The sequence below is a fragment of the Chiloscyllium punctatum genome, chromosome 1 (assembly GCF_047496795.1).
Source record: "Chiloscyllium punctatum isolate Juve2018m chromosome 1, sChiPun1.3, whole genome shotgun sequence".
Taxonomy (NCBI): Eukaryota; Metazoa; Chordata; class Chondrichthyes; order Orectolobiformes; family Hemiscylliidae; genus Chiloscyllium; species Chiloscyllium punctatum.
Window position 1 is genome coordinate 25,513,633 of NC_092739.1, and position 9,785 is coordinate 25,523,417.

Here is a 9,785-nt window from a genome sequence, read left to right on the forward strand (position 1 = left end):
GGAGGGTGTGGGTGGTGTCCCGAATGTATTTGGGGAGTTTCTGGACCAAGGGGTACAGGACTGTGTCGAGATATGAGGAGATAAGTTCAGTGGGGCAGAAGCAGGTGGAGATGATGGGCTGGCTAGGGCAGTCAGGTTTGTGGATTTTGGGTAAGATGTGGGGTTCCGGGACTATGAGGTTGGAGCTGTGGATGGGAGATCCCCTGAGGTAATGAGATTGTGAATGGTCTGGGAGATGATAGTTTGGCGATGGGAGGTGAGGCGTGGTTGAGGGCATGGTAGGAAGAGGTGTACATGAGTAGGCACCTGACTTCAGTGGTGTAGAGGTCAGTGTGCCAAACTATCACTGCAACCTCCTTTTCTGCAGCTTTAACGGTGATGTTGGGGTTGGAGAGGAGGGAGTGGAAGGCTGCGCTTTGTGATGGTGAGAGGTTGGAGTGGGTGAGAGGGGTGGACAGGCTGAGGCAGTCAATGTCACGGTGGCAGTCAGAGATGAGGAGATCGAGGGTGGTTAAGAGCCCAGGATGGGGTGTTCAATGGATCAAACATGCTGAAGGTGGGTGAAGGGGTCCTCGGAGTGTGGGTGGGAGTCATGATTACAAAGAAAGTACAGAGGCGGAGGTGGCAGAAGAAAAGTTCAAGGTCGCAACATGTATGGAATTTATTGACCTGGGAGCATAGTGGGATGAAGGTGAGACCTTTACTGAGGACTGATCATTCATCCTCAGTGAGGGGGTGGTCTGGGTGAATGGTAAAAACCTGGCACGGCTATAGGCTAGGACCTGGCGTAGAGCTGGAGTTGGGAGTGGGGACAGTGAATGTCTCTGGAGTGGGAGCGGTCATGTGATCGTTGGTGATGTCAAGGGTCATGTCACCAGAGGAAGTGACATAAACGGCCACGGTTGGGGGGACATAAGCAGTGTATTCAGTGGCACCCTCGGGGATGGTGGTGACGTTCTGGGTGGTGTTGACTAAAGCGATGTCTTCAGCGGCTGAGTGGAGGCCACCTGGTCAGCAGAGCTTTGGTGACTGATGTCAGTGGCAGCAGAAGTGGCATGTTCAGCGGCAACCATAGGGGCGGGAGTGGTGTCTATAGTGGGGTAAGCGTAAGCAATGCTTTTGGTGGTATGCACGGAGTTGGCATGTTCAGCAGCAGTGTTCCAGTGAGTGACATTAGTGGGGGCATAAATGGCATAGGCAGCAGCAATCACGGGGGGTTGAAGTGATGTAGTGGGCACCATTCGTGAAGCTTTCGGTGGCAATCACAGAGATGGTGGTCCTGGCGGCAATTGTGGAGGTAGTATTTTTGGCGGTGGCCATGGTCACTTTGGTGGCGGGGAGGAAGTGATATCATAATTTGCAGTGGTGGTGTGAGTGAAGCGGCTGCATGGATAATGGCATCCAACCTGTTCCAGAGGCTGGGGGAAAGGTCTGGAGTGGTCAAGGAATCCCTGGTTTATAGTTAAGTACATGAGTGTTTGGTGTACTTAGATTCCTTGAAATCCGATAAGCTGGAGAAACAGTGTTTGTTCAGTGTGTGAATCCTTCTCAGGATGAAGAACAGCAGAGGTCCTTTGCAGGTCTGGGAGAGTGTGGCCCTGAGCTGGGGCAGGGCTCACTGCAGGGACAGTAGGTGGCAGTGCATGGCTGCAAGGGTGCAGTGGAGAATCCGGAGAGAGAGGCATTTCTGGAGGTTTTGGATTTGCTGTCCATAGTGGTTGTCCTGGTCGGATCCAAATTGTGATGATCTGAATGTAGTCTGGAGTCCATGGAGGATAAATCGGTTATGTAGACAGGCAGTCCAACTCAGTGTTTCAGGGAACATCTCTGGGACACATGCATCCAACAATCCCAGTGCCCTTTAGCTGACCACTTCAACTCCCCCTTCCACTCCACCAAGGTTATGCAAGTCCTATGCCTCCTCCACACCACCAAATCCAAGTCACCCAATGACTGGAGGAAAACGCCTCATCTTCCACCTTGCGACCCTTCAAACACATGGGATCAACATTGATTTCACTAGTTTCCTCATCTCCCCTCCCTGCACCTCCTCCCAGATCCAACCCTCCAACTTGGCACCACCCTCTTGACCTGACCTACTTGTCAATCTTCCCTCCTGCCTATCTGCTCCACCCTCGCCACCGACCTATCACAATCACCCCACAACCTCCATCAACCTATTGCCTTCCCAGCTAGCTTCCCCCCAGCCCTACCTCCATCTTTCTATTTATCTCTCAGCCCCTTTCTCCCCCCTCCACATTCCTGATGAAGGGCTGATGCCCAAAACATCAACTCTCCTGCTCCTCTATATCTGTTTGCAGACTCTTTGTGACTTGCTCACCACTAGACTTCCCACTTATTTTTGTGTCATCTAGAAACTTGTCTATCATAAATACATTTTCCTTATCTAAGTCATTAACATATATATTGTAAATAATTGGGGCCTCAAGACTGATTCTTGTAGAATCACATTAATTGCAGGTTGCCATCCTGAAAATATCCCCACTTATCACAACTCTGGTGTATCCTGTTAGTTAGCTAATTGTCTATCCATAAATATGCACCACACCAACACCATTGGTCCATGTCTTATTTAGTAGCCTCTTGCATGGTACCTTGGCTGCTGAAAGTCCAAATATATTACCTTGACTGCTTCGCCTTTATCCACCCGCTTGTTACCTCCTCGAAGAATTCTAATAAATGTGTCAGGCATGATTATCTATCTGTCCTGTTGACTTCAAGGTTGTATATACATGCAAACCAAGGTCTCTCAAGATTGTTTGTACTTCCTAAGGTTTTACTATTTATGATGTCTTGTTAGCCCTCCCAAAACATATCATCACACACTTTCCAGTAGTAAATTCCATTTGCACTGTACACACATGAGAAAAGCCCATCTAGATTGCATTACTTACAATAGTGGAAACTGGCCCTTCGGCCCAACAAGTCCAACCCACCCATACCCCTGCACCTAACACTATGGGCAGTTTAGCATGGCCAATTCACCTGACCTGCACATCTTTGGACTGTGGGAAGAAACTGGAGGAAACCCACGCAGACACAGGGAGAATGTGCACACTCCACACAGTCAGTTGCCTGAGGCAGGAATTGAACCCAGGTCTCTGGCGCTGTGAGGCAGCAGTGCTAACCACTGTGCCACCATGCCACCCACTATATCATCCTGTAGTTTTATCTGTGTTATTCCTGATGCTAACAATGTCATCTTTGAGCATTATGATGATACATACTACATTGTTATTATTGAATCATGACTTTCTCCACCAACACCAAGGAACTCATTACCGAGCCCTGTAGTATGCCACTGGACGCAGGCTTCCAGACGAAGAACAACCTTTGATCATTACCCCCTGGATCCCGCACATCCCTAGATCTCCACCATTCTCATTTGCACACCTAGTAACCTCTCTGAAAAATTCTATCAAATTTATTAGACATGATCCACCCCCAACAAAGCCATATTGACTTTCTTTGATTAATCCTTGTCTCTCCAAGCACAGATTAATAATGTCCCTCAGAACTTTTACCAATAATTTTTAGACTGATATTAGATTCATTGCCCTGTAGTTTCTTGGTTTCCAATCTTCCCTCTTGAATAATGCAACCACATGAACTGTACAGGGCTTCCATTGTTTGAGGCCATTGTGACTGCCATAAGGTCCCTTTTTATTCCTCATCCAATCCTTTACAACCCATGACATCCAGGATTCTCTGGATTTGTTGGCCTTGCATTCTTAATATTACCTTTTTGAGTGGTATCCACTCCACTGACGTGTGGAGTCAGTGTAGTTTCTGTACTTTCCTACAAGTAGCTGCTTCCAGTTCACTTACATCAAATCCTGTCTCGTTATATTAAAGTCAGCCTACACTGAATTCAGAATCTTTATTTCAGGTCCATCTTTGTACTTTTCCAAAATGACGTTAAATCTGACCGAGTCGGGGTCAAGATCACCGAAATGTTCCTCCACTGACATTTAAATCACTTACTTGACTTTATTTACCAAAACTAGGTTCAGCACCACCCTTTCTTAATTCATTCATGGAATGAGGACAATGCAGACGAGGCCAGCATTTATTGTCAACTATATTACTGTTGGTCTAGGGTTACATGTAGGCCATACAAGGTAAGGATTGCAGTTCCCCTTCTTACCAAACATTGGTGAATGAGATAGGCTTTTCTGACAACAGATTCATGGTCAATATTAGTCTCTTAATACCAGAATTTGTTTTTGAATTCAAATTGAACCATCTGCCATACTGGGATTTGAACGCAGGTTCCTGGTTCATTACCACATCTCTGAATTAACAGTCCAGTAATAATATCATTGGGCTATGACGTCCCTCTTGTAGGACTGCCTATGAGTTGGCTGAAAAAAAATGTTTTCCTTGATTAAGAATTTCCCCTCCAACCCTTTTTCACTTTGTCTATCCCAGTTAATGTTGGGGAATTTGAATCCTCCTCCTATTATTACCCTACTGTTTTGATACATCTGATATTTGCCTACTACTTGTCCTTCTATCACCCTTTGGTTGTTAGGAGGTGTAAAGTACTCTCCCAAAAATGTAATTGCCATATGGTCTCCTTTGAGGAACTTCCTAAGAAAACACTCTTCTTTATTAAAGGAATGGACTCCTTGATCAATACTGCAACACCAACTCCTCTTTACATATCACAGTGTCCCCACTCTCCTGCCTTCCCTGAATATTCTACATCCCAGAATATCAAGCTGCCAGTCCTGCCCCTCCCTCACCCATGCCTCCATGATAGCAGTGGTATCATCTTGCAATGCGTTAATCAATACGCTCAACTCATCTGCCTTATTTGCAAGATCTTGCACTAAAATAAACACCACCTGCCTCAGAATGCTGTCTTGTGCTTTAACTTGACATATCAGCTCTGCCTTCCAGACTGACTTGGTTAAACTTGAATGACTTGAATTGCTGTTCAATTGATGGAAAAAAATTGCCAATACCATAATTTTTTTGTACCTCTCAACTCCAAGGATGTCTACAAAGGTACTTTTATGTGGATGTGAACTCATAATGGATACCGTTTCTGTGCAGCATGCCTAGTGTCTGCAGTTTATCACATGTATTGAACCACAGAACTAGTAAATTGTGATGAAGTAGTGCAAAATGGATCTTATCTACCTTTGGAGAATTGCTAATTTACAGCGATGCTTTCTTATACAATATTTCTGGACTGCGATTTCTGCCAATATCAGACATGTAAATATATATTCAGCAAGCTGCTCTTGAAATTCCTATCTCTTTCTGGAAGTCCCTCAAGATAAGGAGGAAGATTGGGAGCTTTCCCTAGTTGATGGGAATAAAGTTGAAAAGGAGTGGGGATTGGAATTTAAGGTGTATTATTTAAATATATTTCAATAAAATTTAAGTTTGGATTTTTGAATTCTGAATAGCGTACTGTATTAGGCTTTCAGCTGGAAGGTTCTGGAATTATTTTGGTGCTGGGAGGGGAAAACATTAATCGCTTGAAAAAAATGCCTTTGATTATCAGTTGGACAGTTTGGTCAGTTCTTGGTTGAAGCTTGTGCTCAAAATGGTTGCTCCTGAGAAAGAGTTTTCGGATTGTTCAGAAAGCTGTTACCTTACTGTAAGGAGTTGAGTTTAAAACCAGAAGTGCCTAGCTGAAGCCCTAAAGGGGTTATTTGAAGCTGAGAAAGCCTCCATTCAGTTGTATAAAGACTCAAAGAAAGGGCTTTCAGATTTTCAGGAGGAGGATATGAAGCCACTGTCACATTAAGATTTAGAGATGTGAAGAAGATGGAAGTTACCTCTACTGCTTGAGTACTGTAATAGGATGCTATTGGGATGAATGGGATTGTATTTTTATTGTATGAAATAGTTTGATTTATTCTATTCAATTTTCATTTTTCTGAGCACTAAACATTTTTTGTTGTTAAACCAGATCTGTAGCATTGTGTATTTGCGTTTCACTAAAAGACCATTCTGTTAAAGGGGGGGGGGGGGGGGGAGAAAAAAGCAAATCTAACAAGCCAGATTTCTGATTTGTCCAGTTATCATATCAAATGTTAACACAATAGGACTCTTAAAAAAATGCAGAATTAGGAGATTGAATCAACGGTTCAGGAGAATATTTAAAATTTTAATCCCTTCTCTGTCTCCCACAGCAATACTGACTGTCAGTACAGCATGGTATTTCTAACATTCTTGCTATATTGCAAAACCTGGGAGAGTGCTCACAAGTTGCATCCCTTTATTTACTTTCATGCATGTTATTTATAAAATTGCTTTTAAAATGTGTATCAAACTGCGTAAACATACTTGAGGCTGGTATAATGAACTATTTAATGTTTTAATCATTTTTAAAGAGCACTTAGGTCCTCAATTTTGGAGGAATATAGCAAAACATTTCTAAGAGAAAAAGCAATGATTGTTTCTACATACATAGTTCCCATGAACATGGGTTTCATGATTATGAAACTTACCAAGGTTTGAACCTTTGCGCAAATATGTTGACTTTTGTCAAACAAAATAGGATGTCCAAGGCTCTATTTATTATTGCATAATTTCTAGAGGAATTATTGACATGTTTGTGTATATAAAAACTGAGCAGCTGAAGGTAAATTTGTTTTTCTGGGCCAATATGAACCAGGCCACTTTATCAATACTGTAAGTGTTTTCACAAATTTATTTTCTTACTCAGATATCTGTTTTCGCTGATTAATAAAACATTTATTTAACAAACAGAACAAAAGGTCAAGGCTACGAAAAGCAACTTAAACTGCACGTCTGTCTGTAGTTTTAAAGAAAACCTGACTTGTACACTTTGTCCTTGTTGTTTTCATCAATAATTCACTTGATATCTTTTGACTAAAACCCACGATAAATAAAAGGATTGCATAAAGATTTTTTTTTACTTCATTTGTGGGGAATGGGCACCATTGCCTGGGCCAGCATTGATTGTCTGTCCCTTGTAGCCCTTGAGAAGGGGATATGAGCTGCTTTCTTGAACCACCGCAGTCCACATGATATGGGTCCACCCACAACGCCATTAGAGAGAGAATTTGATAACTATTTTAAACTTCCTCAGTAACAAACCTTGTCTTCTCCATGATTATTAATTGCTTACATTTTGTCAGATTTTTTTGTTGCCTTCTAAAGTTATCTCTAGGAAGCATATGTCAGGTACAGACAGGATAGATCGAGTGAATCCTTAGAAGAGTAAAAAGGAAGTAGAAGTATACTTAAGAGAGAAATCAGGAGGGCAAAAAGGGGACATGAGATAGTGTTGGCAAATAGAATTAGTTTTTACAAACATATTAAGGACAAAAGGGTAGCTAGGGAGAGAATAGGGCCCCTCAAAGATCAGCAAGGCGGCCTTTGTGTGGAGCCACAGAAAATGGGAGAGATACTAAATGAATATTTTGCATCAGTATTTACTGTGGAAAAGGATATGGAAGATATAGACTGTAGGGAAATAGGTGGTGATATCTTGCAAAATGTCCAGATTACAGAGGAGGAAGTGCTGGATGTCTTGAAACGGGTAAAGGTGGATAAATCCCCAGGCCCTGATCAGGTGTACCCGAGAACTCTGTGGGAAGCTAGAGAAGTGATTGCTGGGCCTCTTGCTGAGATATTTGTATCATCGATAGTCACAGGTGAGGTGCCAGAAGACTAGAGGTTGGCAAACGTGGTGCCACTGTTTAAGAAGGGCGGTAAAGACAAGCCAGGGAACTATAGACTGGTGAGTCTGGCTTCAGTGGTGGGCAAGTTATTGGAGGGAATCCTGAGGGACAGGATGTACATGTATTTGGAAAGGCAAGGACTGATTCGGGATAGTCAACATGCCTTTGTGTGTGGGAAATCATGTCTCACAAACTTGATTGAGTTTTTTGAAAAAGTAACAAAGAAGATTGATGAGGGTAGAGCAGTAGATATGATCTACATGGGCTTCAGTAAGGCGTTCGACAAGGTTCCCCATGGGAGACTGATTAGCAAGGTTAGATCTCATGGAATACAGGGAGAACTAGCCATTTGGATACAGAACTGGCTCCAAGGCAGAAGACAGAGGGTGGTGGTGGAGGGTTGTTTTTCAGATGGAGGCCTGTGACCAGTGGAGTGCCACAAGGATCGGTGCTGGGCCCTCTACTTTTTGTCATTTACATAAATGATTTGGATGCGAGCATAAGAGGTACAGTTAGTAAGTTTGCAGATGACACCAAAATTGGAGGTGTAGTGGACAGCGAAGAGGGTTACCTCAGATTACAACAGGATCTGGACCAGATGGGCCAATGGGCTGAGAAGTGGCAGATGGAGTTTAATTCAGATAAATGCGATGTGCTGCATTTTTGGGAAAGCAAATCTTAGCAGGACTTATACACTTAATGGTAAGGTCCTAGAGAGTGTCACTGAACAAAAAGACCTCGGAATGCAGGTTCATAGCTCCTTGAAAGTGGAGTCGCAGGTAGATAGGATAGTGAAGAAGGCGTTTGGTATGCTTTCCTTTATTGGTCAGAGTATTGAGTACAGGAGTTGGGAAGTTATGTTGCGGCTATACAGGACATTGGTTAGGCCACTGTTGGAATATTGCGTGCAATTCAGATCTCCTTCCTATCGGAAAGCTGTTGTGAAACTTGAAAGGGTTCAGAAAATATTTACAAGGATGTTGCCAGGGTTGGAGGATTTGAGCTAAAGGGAGAGGTTGAACAGGCTGGGCTGTTTTCCCTGGAGCGTCGGAGGCTGAGGGGTGACCTTATAGAGGTTTACAAAATTATGAGGGGCATGGATAAGATAAACAAAGTATTTTCCCTGGGGTGGGGAGTCCAGAACTAGAGGGCATAGATTTAGGGTGAGAGGGGAAAGATATAAAAGAGACATAAGGCACAACTTTTTCACACAGAGGGTGGTACTTGTATGGAATGAGCTGCCAGACGATGTTGTGGAGGCTGGTACAATTGCAACATTTAAGAGGCATTTGGGTGGGTATCTGAATAGGAAGAGTTTGGAGGGATGTGGACCAGGTGCTGGCAGGTGGGACTGGATTGGGTTGGGATGTCTGGTTGGAATGGACAGGTTGGACTGAAGGGTCTGATCCATGCTTTACACCTCTATGACTTTATGACTCTAAGTGATGCCTTAGTCTGACCCAGTCTGGCATTCCTGTGAATAAATGAGTGGTTACTGTGCTCAGTCCGTGTCAGCATGGGTTTCCTTTGGATGCTCTGGTTTCCTCTCACAGTCCAGAGATGTGCATGTTAGGTGAATTGGCCATGCTAAATTGTCCATAGTGTTCAGGGATGTGTAGACTAGGTGCATTAGTCAGGGGAAGTGTAGACCAATAGGATAGGGGAATGGGTTAGGTGGAATATTCATCAGAGAGTCAGTGTGAACTTGTTGGTCAAAATGGCCTGTTTCCACACCGTAGGGATTCTATGTTTCCGACTTTATTTGAGATTAGGAAGTTACTATGTGGGAATGAATGTTCAGATTGGGTTAGAAATTTATCTTATGTCACTTTATTATTAGATAGCATCATATTGAGGGTCAGCTATATTCTATAGATACTCAGTTCCATTGTCTTTATGAGGTGCTGGAAGACAGCAGGGTAGCTAAAGTTCAGCCTTTATTTAAGCAAGACTGTTTAGAGAAGCCTGGGATCTGTCGACCTGTGAGTTTGAAATCAGTGGTGGGTAGGTTGTTGGAGGGAATTTTGAGAAATAGGATTTACATGAACTTTGAGAGGCAAGGATTGATTCGGGATAGTCAACGTGGTTTTGTGC